The 17,874-nt window shown below is 38.1% G+C and overlaps 1 long non-coding RNA gene across 1 annotated transcript in view; it reads left to right on the top strand.

Moving 5' to 3' along the window:
- The window catches only part of LOC123331877, a 77,084-nt gene extending 59,639 nt beyond the window's left edge, over window positions 1-17,445 (top strand). Inside the window, exon 3 of the long non-coding RNA XR_006548679.2 lies at window positions 16,910-17,445. This is a non-coding gene — a long non-coding RNA (uncharacterized LOC123331877). The remainder of the gene's footprint in view (window positions 1-16,909) is intronic.
- The last annotated feature ends 429 nt before the right edge of the window (window positions 17,446-17,874 follow it).

Below are 17,874 nucleotides of genomic sequence, written 5' to 3' on the forward strand. Positions count from 1 at the left end.
AGTAGTAGTAAAGAGTTTAACATACAGAAAAAATAAAGAAAACTATTTAAGTTTTAAAAGAGAAAGACAATGCTTAGGATCTTGAGCTAGGAATGGCCTCCTTAGCAGGAAAGAACAAATTTTAAAAGGATATCATACAAATTTGACTATCCTAAATTTCCTTATTTGTATGGCAAATGACAGCAGAAAGTTCAGTATCCAGTGTAGAATTATTATATATAATATAATATATTATTATATATTATATTTTGTAGAATATTTGCAAAATATATGAAATAGAATTAGTATAACAATGTGCAAATTCATTACTATAAATCATAAAAGATAAAATAACCAAGGTGAAACTCATCAGGGATTTCCTTGGGGGTTCAGTGGTTAAGATTCCACACTTCCACAGCAGGTTTGATCCCTGGTGGGGGAACTCATCTCCTGTATGCCACATGGTGCAACCAAAGTAGGGGGGGTGAAGAAAATGTCATAAGAAGCAATTCACGGAATGGTGGTTGTAGCTGATGCCAAACATGAGGGATGTTTTATGTAGGTGGACATGGTCCAGTAGATGGGAAGATTATTGATTCAGGAGAGAAATTGAGTCTTGCTGGGGCAAAGTGCTTGACTAGGAGGAAAAGGGATAGGGTTCATTAATGGAGAATTTGGCCTTGTCTACGTATATCAACAGTCCCTCCAGAGAGTCTAGAGCATAGATATAGTGGTGGAAACTTATATTTTCTTTTTTTTTTAAGAATTTAAAACATTTTAGCCTTTTAATTTTGAGATAATTTTAAACTTAACAAAAGAGTGGCCATGACAGTACAGAGTTCCTAAATACCCATTACTCAGCTTTCCCTAGTATTAACATCTCATATAACCATGGTGGAGTTATCAAAACTTAGAAACAAACATTTGTACAGTACTATTAACTAAACTACAGATTTTATTAGGATTTCACCATTTCCCCCCCAGTAATGTCCTTGTTCTGTTTCTGAGTACCATCCAAGACTTCATGTTACATTTGTTCTGTCCTTTAGTCTCTTCTAATCTGGGACAGTTTGTCAGCCTTTCCTTTCTTTTTTTTTAAATATTTTATTTTATTTTTTAACTTTACAATATTGTATTGGTTTTGCCATATATCAACATGCATCTGCCACAGGTATACACGTGTTCCCCATCCTGAACCGCCCTCCCTCCTCCTTCCCCATACCATCCCTCTGGGTCGTCCCAGTGCACCAGCCCCAAGCATACAGTATCGTGCATCAAACCTGTACTGGTGACTCGTTTCATATATGATATAATACATGTTTCAATGCCATTCTCCCAAATCATCCCACCCTCTCCCTCTCCCACAGAGTCCAAAAGACTGTTCTATATTTTCTTCTGATTGCTTTATTTATTTGTAAGTCATTATTCACACTATGTCTGCCCCACTTCATCATTATTGCCTCTTTTCCTCCTCCAATGCTTTAGCTTTCACTATGCTCCTTAAACACTCTTCTCCTATTATCTTTATGGTAATTTCTTTTTGTTGTTTGTCTCTGGGTACATTAACTTCTTGTTGGTTGCTTTAACTCTGCTCTCTGTGAATTGCTCTTTCATAACATCTCTTCAGGTGAGCCATCTGAGTGGCATTCTATTTCACGGTAGGACCCTGACTAATTCAGGGTGTGATGTAGGGTCACAACAGAATAGATCCCTATTACCAGAATGACCAGTGGTTGCTATGGTGACTTCCAAGAAAGATATAAAGTATGTGGAGAGATCATTGCTGACTTTCCCTAGGAGGAAAAATCTCTGATTTGTTAAGGTAAATAAGAAGCAGGGGATTAGTGCCATGAACATGCAGACTTCCAGACCTCTAATTAACTCCTGCTGATGGAAACATACAATGGTATAGGGGATGGTCTTGATGCAAGTGTGTGGGTTCTTTATTGAATTGTTAACATTCAGAAGATGAAAAATTAAATTAGTACATAGCCTAAGACCCAAAAATAAAATGCATGAAAAAAGAAGGCAAATATTAAGCCATTAAATGAATAGACATTAAGGGTGCGTGTGCTAAGTCACTTCAGTTGTGTCTGACTCTTTCCGACCCTATGGACTGTAGCCCACCAGGCTCCTCTGTCCCTGAGATTCTCCAGGCAAGAATACTGGAGTGGGTTGCCATGCTCTCCTCCAGGGGATCTTCCCAACACAGGGATCAAACCTGTGTCTCTTAGACCTCCTGCATTGGCAGGCAGGTTCTTTACTAATATTAGGGCCACCTGGGAAGCCAGACATGAAGGGACTTAATGTGTATTATACACATATGAATGGAGACAAATGTTTTGAGTGTGAAGGAAAGCATAGAGCATCATTGGAGAAAAGGTGTAGTAATGCAATATTTTAGTACAAAAGCACTTTCTAAACAGCTTTTCTAAACATTATGAAATGTTAAGTCCTAATCTGGACCTATATTTTCAAGTATTATGAAAAAGTCAAATTCTGAATGAAAAGCTATTCAAAGATTAATTAAAACCCTGCCCATATTGGTATTTAAATTAGAGATCAGGGAACATAGACACAGAAGTTACAAATCCAAACTAGAGAAGATGAGGGTGCAGCCCTGTCTCTAGTCTGTCTGTTTCAACAATAGGCTAGGGGTAATTTATTCTCTGGGACCAGATCTGAGTCTAGAAAGAAAGTCTAATATTAATGAGACTAATTTCCACTTGAAATGCATGAAGCTTAATCTTTTGTCTTAACTAGCTACAAAGTCAAGTGTATTTCTTACAGCTTGTCTGTCAGTATTGTTACTCATATCTAGTTTCTAGATTCTACCCATCCAGAGTTTCTATTTTTACCTTTGCTACATGACAATGTCATGAGTTCCAGCTCATTGACCATTATTTCCTGAGCCTAGTATCTCTAGATTCTACTCCATTCCTTAGATCCTGGATTTAATGACCCTAGACTATTTCCTCATGACTCTAGTAACATTTTTTTATTTGTCCTCTGATCCTCCTAGTGTAGAGTGCTTCCAAGAAATATCCTGTCTCTTCTTTCTTCTTTTTACATATTTAACTCAGTTCATAGCTTCCATCTCTCCTGGTGAGTAGTACAAGTCAAACCTCCAAATAATCTGAAGCAATAAAGTTTCCTCTGGTTTCCAAAGACATACTGACGCCCCCCAGTTGAGCACATAGAGTTGAGTTTTCTAAAATGGGGTTATTATTGTTTATGGATATATTTCATGTGAGTAATTGTTGGTATGGAGTCAGCTACAGGAAGAATGTATCTGATACTGACAATGATTATTTGGTTAACTGAATAGAATCTTATTCTCACCTCCCTCCATGCTTCTAGGAATATAATACATGTGTCTGAGAGCAGAAGTATATGCCAGAGGTTTATTTCTAAAGGTATTATATATTTTGCTTCAAGTTCTGCCTAGTAGAGGCTTATATAATTTTGATTAGCAATCATATTGAATTCCCTTGAAGTGGGTAAACAATGAGTACAAGGGGAAAATGTAATACTACGTAACAAAGAGGTGAAGTTGAGACAAGAAAAATCAGAACTTTCAGAGGAGAAAATAATTCTCCCTAAATTGAATGTGGGAGAAAATAACTCAAATTTTATTTCTGTCATACATAACCATCTGAATTGAATTGAATCCAATTCTACCCTGTGACTTTCATTTGTTCTCCTTTTCACTCACCTTTTCCTACCTCTTTTCAAATGTCCCCTACCAGTGTGAGGATTTTTGCAGAACTAATCAAAAACAATAATTCTGAAAAAATTCAATTCCTTTCTACACAGAAGGGGTATACACAGAAGGGGTATACATATAATGCCCACATTCATATCTACCTATAAATTTTCTTCAACAGTCTCACTCTCAGAGAGCCAACATCTATCTGTTAATCATATCCCATTAGATCTACTATTGAGTGCAATGATATTCCCATCTGCCACATTCATTGTACTTAAATAGCTGCTCATATTTGGAACAGTGCTTTGACTTCTTTAGTTTTCATCACTCTACTTGTTTAATCCTTTACCTGGACATTCAAAGGTTCTAATTAACATGGGATCCATAAGATCACCACCAATCCCACTGTATTTCAGTATCTAGCCATTTTTAATTGAATTAAGATGAAATCACAAGTTCTACCCCTGGTAGGGTGGCTATGCTACTCAAAGTCCATAGACAGAGAGTGAAAGAGCAAGCTGCTTCACAGAGTACAGGTGAAGAACATGTTTAGTGGCAGAAATGTCAGATGAACATTCTTTCTTCTTTCTGACCTTCCAGCAGATAAACTGCATGAGTTAAAAACAGAAATGTTCTGGAAAATGTCACTCAGGATTTATCTGCAGAGAACAGAAGCCACTCAAGATAAAGTGAGAAAGGAATTTTTTATAGGAAATTCAGTCTCACAGTCTCATTGATTTTATAAACAGAACATAAATGAGTGTAGTAGACTGGATTCTTGTTGCCAGCTCTGCCCCATGTTATTGGGTTGTACACCCAAGCTCTCTGTCATGTGACATTGAAGTGTCCACCATTGAAGTGTAGACCAGGTACAGTCTATGTCTCCATCCCAACCACTGTGCAACTATGCCAGTTCTGAGTAGATGTTTTAAGAATAATCTTTTATTTCCACTGACTCTTGCTCTGCTGTTTCTCATCATGAGAAGGGCAAGGCCTTGGACACTGCTGCTACTTTTAGCCTAGATCTCAGAATGATAGCCCTATGAAGCAGAACTGAGCCTGATCTGCAGCCTGACATAGAGCTGCCGCAGCCAGTTCACAAATGCATGAGGAAGAAAGGTGGTAGACAATTGAAATTTTGAGCAACAGTTGAGTACTAAACTGTAGTTCACAGAATGGATGTGAAAGTCACATCACAGAACTGAGTCACCAAGGGAAAGAATCTACCACATAATGTTCTCAATAAACACTGCTGATCAGAATTTATGCATATGTCAATGATCAGCTGCAAGGGAGCATGCTGGAAGGTCATTTGCCCTGTTCATTTCATAAGGATGTAAAAGAAGAGAATGATCCTCAACATCAGCTAGCTATAATTCAGTAAAAGTTTATTTTTAAAATCATTTAAGAAGAGATGGATGTATTATTTTTTTAAAAAAGGCAAAGCATATGAACAAGAAATTGAAAAGAAGAACTACAGTCAACAAAGTTTAATAGTGATGAAAGAAATATAATGTAAATATCAGGATATCATTTGTTTGCAAATCCTGGGGAAATATATACCTAGATCTTGATCTAAATATACCACCCCAGATTGGGGATAATAAAAATTATGAATGATCACCTGTATAAATATAAATGACCTTAAAAAAGATGAAAAGGACATTTGCCAAGAAATCTTTAAAATGAAACAGTGCCAGTGGAACGGTATTTAATTAAAAAAAAAAAACTTCCTTTAGTGCAATTCAGCACTATGTATCAGAAGTGTTAAAACTATTCAGAGCCTTAACCTTGCAGTTAGATTTCTAGGAATTTGTCTTACAGGAACAATGAGAATTATGAATATGAATCCTTATAAAAGAATGCTCAATTTAAGTCAAATTTAAAATTGGCTATTTTATTTTTTTTAATTTTATTTTATTTTTAAACTTTACAAAATTGTATTAGTTTTGCCAAATATCAAAATGAATCCGCCACAGGTATACATGTATTCCCCATCCTGAACCCTCCTCTCTCCTCCCTCCTCCCTCCTCCCTCCTCTCTTCCCATACCATCCCTCTGGGTCGTCCCAGTGCACTAGCCCCACACATCCAGTATCGTGCATCGAACCTGGACTGGCAACTCGTTTCATACATGATATTTTACATGTTAGAGCACCACTAAATGTTGAAAAGAGAAGACTGGTAGAACAAATTATTTGTTATTCATTCAACTGAGTATTATCATGAGTTTACAAAATAATGATATTTTTTAAAATGCATGTTTTGGAAATCATAATACCAGTATCTGAATCAGTGTTCTAGTACTTATTATTAATGTGGTCAGGAGCAAGTCACTTATTCTTTTAAAGATTCAGCTTTTTTATATCTAAAATAAAGATAATATCTACAGTATACTAATGCATATATATGGAATTTAGAAAGATGGTAACAATAACCCTGTGTACGAGACAGCAAAAGAGACACTGATGTATAGAACAGTCTTATGGACTCTGTGGGAGAGGGAGAGGGTGGGAAGATTTTGGAGAATGGCATTGAAACATGTATAATATCATGTATGAAATGAGTCGCCAGTCTAGGTTCGATGCACGATACTGGATGCTTGGGGCTAGTGCACTGGGACGACCCAGAGGGATGGTATGGGGAGGGAGGAGGGAGGAGGGTTCAGGATGGGGAACACATGTATACCTGTGGTGGATTCATTTTGATATTTGGCAAAACTAATACAATTTTGTAAAGTTTAAAAATAAAATAAATTAAAAAAAAAGATAATATCTAAAATAAAAATATAACCTACATCAAATTGTTACTATGCACATTATTGAGGTATACCTGAAAATTACTTAGACTAGAACCTGGCCTTCAGTGCATGTGTGCTGTGACTTCAGTCATGTCCAACTCTTTGCGACCCTATGGACTGTAGCCTGCCGGGCTCTTCTGTCCATGGGATTCTCCAGGCAAGAATACTGGAGTGGGTTGCCATGTTCTCCTCCAGGGGATCTTGCTGACCCAGAGATTGAACCCACGTCTCTCATGTCTCCTGCACTGGCAGGCAGGATCTTTACCACTGAGCCACCTGGGAAGCTCCCAGCCTTTAGTATATTGTGGCTTTATTATTACTATGAAACTACTAACATAATAATATAGGGAAACCTTCTGTAATATATAAAGTGTGCAAAACCCCATGTTATGAACCAGTACATGCAGTATGATTCCAATTTTGTGGGAAATATACAGAGAAAGATGTGATGAAGAAAAAAAGATAAGAGAAATGAAATTATTTATCTTTAATTACTCTATTTTCTCTCTCTATGTATATATGCAAATATGCATACATATTGTGAACACACACACACACATATATATACACACATATATATATATATATAAAACTTTGTTTGTTTTCTATAATTTATTGATGTCATCAAATAAGTTATATAGGTAGTGACCTAGGAAGTAACTTTGCTATTGTAAAAGGGCTTCCCTGGTGGCTCAGACCATTAAAGAATCTGCCTGCCATGTGAGAGACCAGAGTTTCATCCCTGGGTTGGGAGGATTCCATGGAGAAGGGAATGGTAATGCATTTTAGTATTCTTGCCTGGAGGATTTCATGAACAGAGAATTGTGGTGGCTTACAGCCCATAGGGTTTTAAAGAATTGGACACGACTGAGTGACTAACACTTAAATATATATATACATTTTGTCATCAAATAGATCAAAATAATATATAAGAATCTTTCAGACAATAAGGTAAACATCTTATTCATGAAGAGAAGATTCAAGAGCAAGGACTTTAATTATCTGTATATAAGGATTCTATATTTATAACACCATATATCCTATTAATGTACTGAAAAAAAAAGAATGGAAAAAGCAAATACTAATATTCCTAAGAGACTTGAGAAAGACAAGGCAGAATTTGTGGCAGGGAAATTAAAATAAGAAAACAGGAGTCTGTAACTTGGTAACCATGATGCCAAACCTATTGGGAGAAAGTTAGCTGATCATTGCAGTTAATCTACTGAAACTGTGTAAGGTGACGAATGCCACAGTCACTCCGAGGTCCTGAGAATGAAGGCAAACGCTGCTCAATATTCATGGCCGCACATCAGCTCATGTCACCACATATCCCATGAAGGTGGTAGCAACAATCCTGCTCTTGACAAACACATTTCCTCACAATTACATACTCACATTCTTATCTTTGACTTATGGTTTTAAACCAGGTTTATATAAACCCATGAAATATGAAAGAATGAAGGATATGAATTATGAAATATGAAAGAAAGAATGAAGAGACGGAGCCAAAGCAAAAACAACACCCAGTTGTGGATGTGACTGGTGATGGAAGCAAGGTCTGATGCTGTAAAGAGCAATATTGCATAGGAACCTGGAATGTTAGGTCCATGAATCAAAGCAAATTGGAAGTGATCAAACAGGAGATGGCAAGAGTGAACGTTGACATTTTAGGAATCAGCAAACTAAAATGGACTGGAATGGGTGAATTTAACTCAGATGACCATTATATCTACTACTGTGGGCAAGAATCCCTTAGGAGAAATGGAGTAGCCATCACAGTCAACCAAAGAGTCTGAAATGCAGTACTTGGATGCAGTCTCAAAAATAACAGAATGATCTTTGTTCGTTTCCAAGGCAAACCATTCAATATCACAGTAATCTGAGTCTATGCCCTGACCAATAATGCTGAAGAAGCTGAAGTTGAAAGGTTCTATGAAGACCTTCTAGAATTAACACCCAAAAAAGATGTCCTTTTCATTATAGGGGACTGGAATGCAAAAGTAGGAAGTCAAGAAACACCTGGAGTAACAGGCAAATTTGGCCTTGGAGTACAGAATGAAGTAGGGCAAAGGCTAATAGAGTTCTGCCAAGAGAATGTACTGGTCATAGCAAACACCCTCTTCCAACACCACAAGAGAAGACTCTACACATGGACATCACCAGATGGTCAACACCGAAATCAGATTGATTATGTTCTTTGCAGCCAACGATGGAGAAGCTCTATACAATTGACAAAAACAAGACCAGGAGCTGACTGTGGCTCAGATCATGAACTCCTTATTTCCAAATTCTGACTTAAATTGAAGAAAGTAGGGAAAACCACTAGACCATTCAGGTATGACCTAAATCAAATACCTAACGATTATACAGTGAGAAAGTTAGAAATAGATTTAGGGACTAGATCTGATAGAGTGCCTGATGAATTAAGGATGGAGGTTCATGACATTGTACAGAAGACAGGGATAAAGAACATTCCCAAGAAAAAGAAATGCAAAAAAGCAAAATGGCTGTTTGAGGAGGCCTTACCAATAGTTGTGAAAAGAAGAGAAGCAAAAAGCAAAGGAGAAAAGGAAAGATATACCCATTTGAATGCAGAATTCCAAAGAATAGCAAGGAGAGATAAGAAAGCCTTCCTCAGTGATCAGTGCAAAGAAATAGAGGGGAAAAAATAGAATGGGAAAGACTAGAGATTTCTTCAAGAAAATTAGATATACCAAAGGAACATTTCATGCAAAGATGGGTTCGATAAAGGACAGTAATGGTATGGACCTAATAGAAGCAGAAGATATTAAGAAGAGGTGGCAAGGATACACAGATGAACTGTGCAAAAAAGACCTTTAAAACCCAGATAATCACGACGGTGTGATCACTCACCTAGAGGCAGACATCCTGGAATGTGAAGTCAAGTGGGCCTTAGAAAGCATCACTACAAACAAAGCTAGAGGAGGTGATGGAATTCCAGTTGAGCTATTTCAAATCCTGAAAGATGTGCTGTGAAAGTGCTGCACTCATTATGCCAACAAATTTGGAAAACTCAGCAGTGGCCATAGGACTGGAAAAGGTCAGTCTTCATTCCAATCCCAAAGAAAGGCAATGCCAAAGAAAACTCAGACTACCTCGCAATTGCACTCAACTCACACGCTAGTAAAGTAATGCTCAAAATTCTCCAAGTGAGGCTTCAACAATACATGAATTGTGATCTTCCAGATGTTCAAGCTGCTTTTAGAAAAGGCAGAGGAACCTAGATAAAATTGCCAACATCCGTTGGATCATCGAAAAAGCAAGAGAGTTCCAGAAAAACATCTATTTCTGCTTTATTGACTATGCCAAAGTCTTTGACTGTGTGGATCACAATAAACTGTGGAAAATTCTTTGAGAGATGGGAATACCAGCCCATCTGACCTGCCTCTTGAGAAATCTCTATGCAGGTCAGGAAGCAACAGTTAGAACTAGACATGAAACAACAGACTGGTTCCAAATTGGGAAAGGAGTACATCAAGGCTGTATATTGTCACCCTGCTTATTTAACTTATATGCAGAGTACATCATGAGAAATGCTGGGCTGGAGGAAGCACAAGCTGGAGTCAAGATTGTTGGGAGAAATATCAATAACCTCAGATACACAGATGACACCAGCCTTATGGCAGAAATTGAAGAACTAAAGAGCCTCTTGGAAAGTGAAAGAGGAGAGTGAAAAAGTTGGCTTAAAGCTCAATATTCAGAAAACAAAGATCATGACATCTGTTCCCATCACTTCATGGCAAATAGATGGAGAAACATGGAAACAGTGGCAGACTTTATTTTGGGGGGTCCAAAATCACTGCAGATGGTGACTGCAGCCATGAAATAGAAAGACACTTACTCCTTGGAGAAAAGTTATGACCAACCTAGACAGCGTATTAAAAAGCAGAGACATTACTTTGCCAACAAAGGTCCATCTTGTCAAGGCTATGGACTATAAAGAAAGCTGAGCACCAAATAATTGATGCTTTTGAACTATGGTGTTGGAGAAGATTCTTGAGAGTCCCTTGGACTGCAAGGAGATCCAACCAGTCCATCCTAAAGGCAATCAGCCCTGAATGTTCATTGGAAGGACTGATGTTGAAGCTGAAACTCCAATACTTTGGGCCCCTGATGCAAAGAGCTGACTCATTTCAAAAGGCCCTGATGCTGGGAAAGTTTGAAGGCAAGAGGAGAAGGGAACAACAGAGGATGAGATGGTTGGATGGCATCACCGACTCAATGGACATGAGTTTGAGTCAACTCCGGGAGTTGTGATGGACATGGAGGCCTGGCATGCTGTAGTCCATGGAATCTCAAAGAGTTGGACATGACTGAGCAACCGAACTGAATTGACGGAATATTAATTTTACACCTTACATTTTTATCCCTCTCACAAGTTGAGTGGGCATTCTCTCCTCAATGTGAAAGACACTTAATATATCCAAAATGTTTCTGTTATTTCCTGGAATTTCTGGTTTCAGGAAAATTGGGTAAAGATGCAAACAATTAACCATTTTATTCTTTTAGGCAACTCCAAATCCATGGCACGGGAGATAGACTTAATGGCTTATGATATAATGCTATCATGTTTCTGACTCTAAAAATTGCCCATATGAATTTGCTTTCCAATATTTGATGCTATATTCACTTTTACTGTTCTCTAATCTTTCTTATTCTTTGCTCTTTTCCCCTGGAATCCACTTAAGTAGCAGAAATAGTCCCTTTTTATTTTCTGGCTTTCAGGTCATATTCTATGAGCAAGTTGAATACATATAATCACTAGGCTAGCATTGTGAATATAGTGAAATATTTCTTCCAGAAGGCAGATTTTAATTATGATTCTATTTAAACACTATCAGTAACATGGTAAAATTTACATTCACTATTCTTCTCTAAAATAATAGGGACTTATAATTTTTTTTGCTTTTAAATCTGTTTTATTATTTCCTTTGAAAGATGTGTTAAAAATATTCAAATGCTACTGATAACTCCTACCCAAAATAATTATATTACTTTGTTGAAAATTACTATTACTATTTAATCCACAGTTGATGAGTTACTATGATTATGACTAAATATCTTTTTTTTATAATGTATAATGTCCACTAACCAGAAACACAAGAACAAGCAGTGCCATATGCACTCTCTGAGACAGACTATCAAGCATTGAATCAAAATTTTCCCTTCTCCTTCTAAACTGACTGAATTGAATAGAACCAGAGATTGGAAATAATAGATTTCAACTACAGCTAAAATGTCACAGTTTCTGTTTGCATGCTGTGTTATTGAAAGCAATACCATCTTCACACATGTCCACTCTCTATCAATAGAGACCATGAATTCAAAGCAATTTTGAATATAGTTAACTGACAGAGAACCAAGAACTCTGCTGCTGCTGCTGCTGCAGAAGCATAAGTCACTTCAGTCGTGTCCAACTCTGTGCGACCCCATAGACAGCAGCCCACCAGGCCCCGCCATCCCTGGGATTCTCCAGGCAAGAATACTGGAGTGGGTTGCCATTTCCTTCTCCAATGCATGAAGTGAAAAGTGAAAGTGAAGTCGCTCAGTCATGTCCAACTCTTAGTGACCCCATAGACTGCAGCCTACCAGGATCCTCCGTCCATGGGATTTTCCAGCCAAGAGTACTGGAGTGGGTTACTATTGCCTTCTCCAAGAACTCTTCTGAGCAACCATCAACTCATTTAATTCCCTCCTCAATCCTGCGAGGAAGTAAAACTGTTATCTTCATTACACAGATGAGGAAACGGAGACCCTAAGGTTAACTCTAAAGTTAACCCTAACATGAACTTCCAGATGTTCAAGCTGGATTTAGAAAAGACAGAGGAACCAGAGATCAAACTGCCAACATCTGTTCCATCATTGAGAAAGCAAGAGAGTTCCAGAAAAACATCTACTTCTGCTTTATTGATTATGACAAAGCCTTTGACTGTGTGGATGACAACAAACTCTGGAAAATTCTTCAAGAGATGGGAATACCAGCCATCTACCTGCCTCCTGAGAAATCTGCATGCAGGTCAAGAAACAACAGTTAGAACTGGACGTGGAACAACAGACTGGTTCCAAATCAGGAAAGGAGTACGTCAAGGCTATATATTGTTACTGTGCTTATTTAATTTATATGCAGAGTACATCATGCGAAATGCTAGGCTGGATGAAGCACAAGCTGGAATAAAGACTGTTGGGAGAAATATCAATAACCTCAGATATGCAGATGACACCACCCTTATGGCAGAAAGTGAAGAACTAAAGAGCCTCTTGTTGAAAGTGAAAGAGGAGAGTGGAAAAGTTGGCTTCAAACTCAACATTCAGAAAACAATGATCACAGGATCTGGCCCCATCACTTCATGCCAAATAGATGGGGAAACAATGGAAACAGTGACAGACTTTATTTTTTTGGACTCCAAAATCACCACAGATGGTGACTGCAGCCATGAAATTAAAAGACGCTTGCTCCTTGGAAGAAAAGCTATGACCATCCTAGATAGCATACTAAAATGCAGAGACATTACTTTGCCAACAAAGGTCCATCTAGTCAAGGCTATGCTTTTTTCACTAGTCATTTATGGATGTGAGAGTTGGGCTATAAAGAACGCTGAGCGCTGAAGAATTAATGCTTTTGAACTGTGGTGTTGGAGAAGATTCTTGAGAGTCCCTTGGACTGCAAGGAGGTCCAACCAGTCCATCCTAAAGGAAATCAGTCTTTAGTATTCATTGGAAGAACTGATGCTGAAGTTGAAACTCCAGTACTTTGGCCACCTGATGTGAAGAGCTGACTCATTAGAAAAGACCCTGATGCTGGGAAAGATTGAAGGCAAGAGGAGAAGGGGACGACAGAGGATGAGATGGTTGGATGGCATCACTGATTTAATAGACATGAGTTTGAGCAAGCTCTGGGAGTTAGTGATGGACAAGGAAGCCTGGCTTATAGCAGCCCATGGGGTCGCAAAGAGTCAGACACAACTGAGTGACTGAACTGTACTGAAAGTTAACTAAATTGCCCAAGATTACCTAGGTGATGACCCAGGTGGGTATTTCAAATGCTTTTTCCTGCATAACATCTACAAACAAGCTTCTACGTACTTTACTTGCAACAGAAAAAATTGAAGTCATAAGGAAACAGAGAGAGGGCTAAATAGATTGATCAACTGTCCCGGTTTTCCCAGGACTGAGGGGTTTCCTGGGATGGGCAACCTTCTGCGCTAAAATCAGGCAGGTCCTGAGCACACTGGGAAATAGGGGTCACCCAAAAAGAAGCTAATAAATGTGAGGTCAGCAGAATTACAGGTTTGAACCTTGAGTTGAAAAGAGCCCCTGGAGGAGGAAATGGCAACCCACTCCAGTTTTCTTGCCTGGGAAATCCCATGGACAGAAGAGCCTGGCAGGCCACAGTCTATGGGGTCACAAAGCGTTGGACAAGACTGGTGACTAACACTTTCAGCAAAATGATGATAGTAAGTACTGTAGCCTGTTGGTGTATGTTCTTATCTTATCTTATCCCTTATCTTATGTTAAAGGATAATGTCTTACCCCTCATGAAATATCATTCCGGTTCTCTCAGGTGATGACCATGTTACTAATTTATCTGAGAGAAATGGAAGTGATGATAGTAAAACCTCTCCTTCTATCAAACATCTCACTGTAATATTTGTATAATATATGTCTGAATATTGGTAGAATGGGTGGATTGTGTATACATCTAATGCCAATCTTCTCTTGCCATACTAAACATACTCAACTCTTTTCCTACTAAAAATGTTGACTATAGCCATGGATTGGAAAACTCAATACTATCACTGGTGGAGAGGAAGAAGTTTTCCTCCACCCTTCTAGATTCTTCTGGCTGGTCAAAGAATTCAATTGACATGAGACAGATTAACAGGAGAAAATTGAATAAAAGATTAATAACATGTCTAGCTGGGAGACATCCAGGAGAATGGAGTAACTCATCAAAATGGGTGAAACCCTCACTTAGACACCAACTTTAGCTATAGACCAAAGAAGATACTGGGAGTAATAGTTCAGGGTTCCAAAGGGGAGGAAGGCAATTCATATGGAGATGGAAAAGCAAATGTTTGGTAAACAAATGTTTCCTGGGCCAGGCAGAGACCAAGAGAAGGTAGGTTTCCTTCACCCACTCCTCAAGCAGATTCTTTGCAGAGATCTGTATTCTGGGAACAGGCCCTTTATCTAAAATCTTTGGGGCAGTTAAGGGAGACTAGAAGTGCACATCAAATTAACATCATAACAATTCAGGATGACTCTCCCCAAAAAGATTAATTTCTTATCTGATAAAATGGAGCAGACACAATGGTGTAGTACCACAGATTTAAAGTTCACATAGGCTTGTGTCTCAATTCCAGCTCTATTGTTGGTTTGCTGTACATCTTTGGAAAAATTACCTTTAATCTTGTTGAAGCTCATTTTACCTATATGCAAAAATGGGAATAATTACAATGAATCCGTAAGGAGCCGGTGCTGCTGTTGTTCAGTTGCTAAGTCATGTCCAATTCTTTATGACTGTATGGACTGCAGAATGCCAAGCTTCCCTGTCCTTCACCATCTCCTGGAGTTTGCTCAGATTCATGTCCATTGAGTCAGTGATGCTATCTAACCATTTCATCCTCTGTTGCCCTCGTCTCCTTTTGCCTCCAGTCTTTCCCAGCATCAGGGTTAAAAAGCTATATATCATAGCACACTGCATAGAGTAGACAAATGGACTTATAGAGATAATTTTACTATTTGTAATCATTCCATTCAATTTTCCCTACTGGCACAGTCAACATACATGATTTAAAAATTAAGTTTCCCTCCGCCGGGATTTTCAGCAACCCTTTATTCTAGTAAGATATGTTTATCTATTTATCTATGTACCTATCTATCACCTATTAATTGACTCTGTAGCTCAAAATAACTTAAAAAGTGATCTTTAATATATTTAAAATATGAGCATTTCTACTGAATATTGAAATGCACATAGAGATTCTTCATATGAGGTGTTATCAAGTAACATGATAGATTTGAAATAATAAAACAGATTTCTGTATGTAGTTGGGGAATTAATCTTATTGTTTTGGGAACATGGTTTGTATAACATGGAGAAATAAGTCTGCTACTCTACATTCTACTGGGGAACTATAAAGTAATTCTAATGTATTTTTATAGTCTAAATATATGAAATTCTACATTCATAGATGCCTCAATTTTTAATTCTCTCATTTATGCAAGGGATTTGTGTGATAAAATTATATCAGGCTATATTTCATAAACCAAAGCATTATAGGTTTGGAATTTATTTTAACAATTATCTATTCAATACTGAGGCATCTTTGGGGAGTGAGTCTGTTTTCAAGTTATACATGTTATGGAAATAAGCTGGCAAATTTGTTTGCTGCAGTAAGAATCACCAACAGCCTCCATCTTACAAATAGCAAACTATTCACATGCCTTCTCCCCAGGCTTCTCTATCACAAAATCCTCTGCTCCGGGATTGGCAGGAAAGTTCCATATGGCCAAGAGCCAACGCTTCTCCACTCAGCTGGGTATTCCAAAAGCAGACCCAAAGGCAATGAGTAATGCAAAAACGATTTGCTAGAAAGAATTTCTGGGAAATTAGCTAGGGCAGGGGGAAAGAAGCACTGGATTGGGGAAAGACCAAAAAAAAGGGTCACAGTAGCAAGCAAAGCCCCATGGGAGCTAACTGACTAAATCCTACAGAAGAGTCTGAACCACAGAGCTTATGATAATTGACAGTAAGGGAGCTCCAGCACCATATCAGTGGGTTAAATACCTCCTGGCAGGGAAGGGGAAGAGGGATTGGTAAATTTCCAGGCAGTTCCAGCTCTCCCTGTACCAAGCTAAGCAGGTTTGGTAGCTTGAGGTGGTGGTGGCAGGGATTTACTCGCTAAGTCTTATGAGATTCTTTGCAACCCCATGGGCTATAGCCCGCCAGGTTGCTCTGTCCATGGAATTCTCCAGGCAACAATACTGGAGTGGGTTATCATGAGGACAACCCTCAAAACAAAGAGATACAGGTGATAATGGTTGGGAGTGAAAGCATGTGGTAGACCAAACAAAGGGTAAAGGGCACAAAAATGATAAAATCATCCCAGGGTACATGTGCACAGTACTGGCGACATCTGCTACAATAGCTCAATTCTTTGTTAAAAAATTCCAATTTTTTTTGGAGAGTGCCAATGTATATAGCCCTGGTTCATCAGGGTCTGGATCACAACTGGTCTGTTATGTTTAGGGCACTTCTGTCTCCACTGCCTTTGACTGATCAAAGTATGACCATGAGTGCCTTATCTAGTAAATGGAAAATCTACTTTTGGCCTCCAGGAATGTGGTTTCTTCCTGAAAATGTCTAATCTTTCCTTCTTCGTTTTCTGTTTTTGATAGTGTCACTTGAGACTGTGATGCTTGGAGCTGCTGCAGTCATCAAATGTCTATCAGTGAAGGACAGGAGTGTGGGTAGCAGAAGACACCGTGGAATCATAGAATCAACGGAAAGGACTGCCAACCTCTGGACATCTGGTCAAATAAACAATAAATGCCTTTCTGATTTAAGTCCAAGGTGATCCATCTAGAGTATGTGTCCCTTTGGCTCAGGCAAACACTGCCCCACAATAGAAAGCATGAATTATACAAAGGCACTGATTTCTAAGTTTTCTACTTCCATAGTCTTTCTGAAAATGAATCAAAGAAAGGCACACGTGTGAAGGAGATGCTGGTTCTTCTTTTCCTCCTTCCCTTTCACAACTTCCTCTGGCCCTTGTAAAAGATAGAAAACTGACGCTCTACCCGTAAACAGTGTCCCAGGCAGTAAAAACCTCCAGGATACTAAACAAAGGGACAATTTGCTATAATAGAATCATCTGTCAACTTGTTCACAAGATGTGTTCACAAGATATTCACAAGTTGTGACAGAACAACTTCTGTCACTCTTTATTACAAAATTTTAAATTGAGGATAAAGTCTATGTTCAATTCTGACTCATTGTGGTAGTAAGAGCCATTCAGGATTACATAAGTTATGAAAAAGAAAAGAAAATCTCCATCCATCTCATTAATGGATAAAAGTTACAGTACATTATTTTTCATATTTAATAATTATTTCACAAAATTCTGTCATGTTTATATTCTTATGACCAACTGTGTACTAATATCATGATGACAACTCCAATTGACCAAAAATTTTTATTAGAGATTTTTATCATAGCAAAGTAAAAATATAATACTTATAAATTAATTCAATACAAATTAAAAATATATATATTAGTCAACAGAATATGACAGTGTAATAAAGGAATTATAAACAGAAGGTATATCTCATTAGGATAAATTTTGTAGAAAAGATGGAATGGA

The sequence above is a fragment of the Bubalus bubalis genome, chromosome X, assembly GCF_019923935.1.
Source record: "Bubalus bubalis isolate 160015118507 breed Murrah chromosome X, NDDB_SH_1, whole genome shotgun sequence".
Lineage (NCBI taxonomy): Eukaryota > Metazoa > Chordata > Mammalia > Artiodactyla > Bovidae > Bubalus > Bubalus bubalis.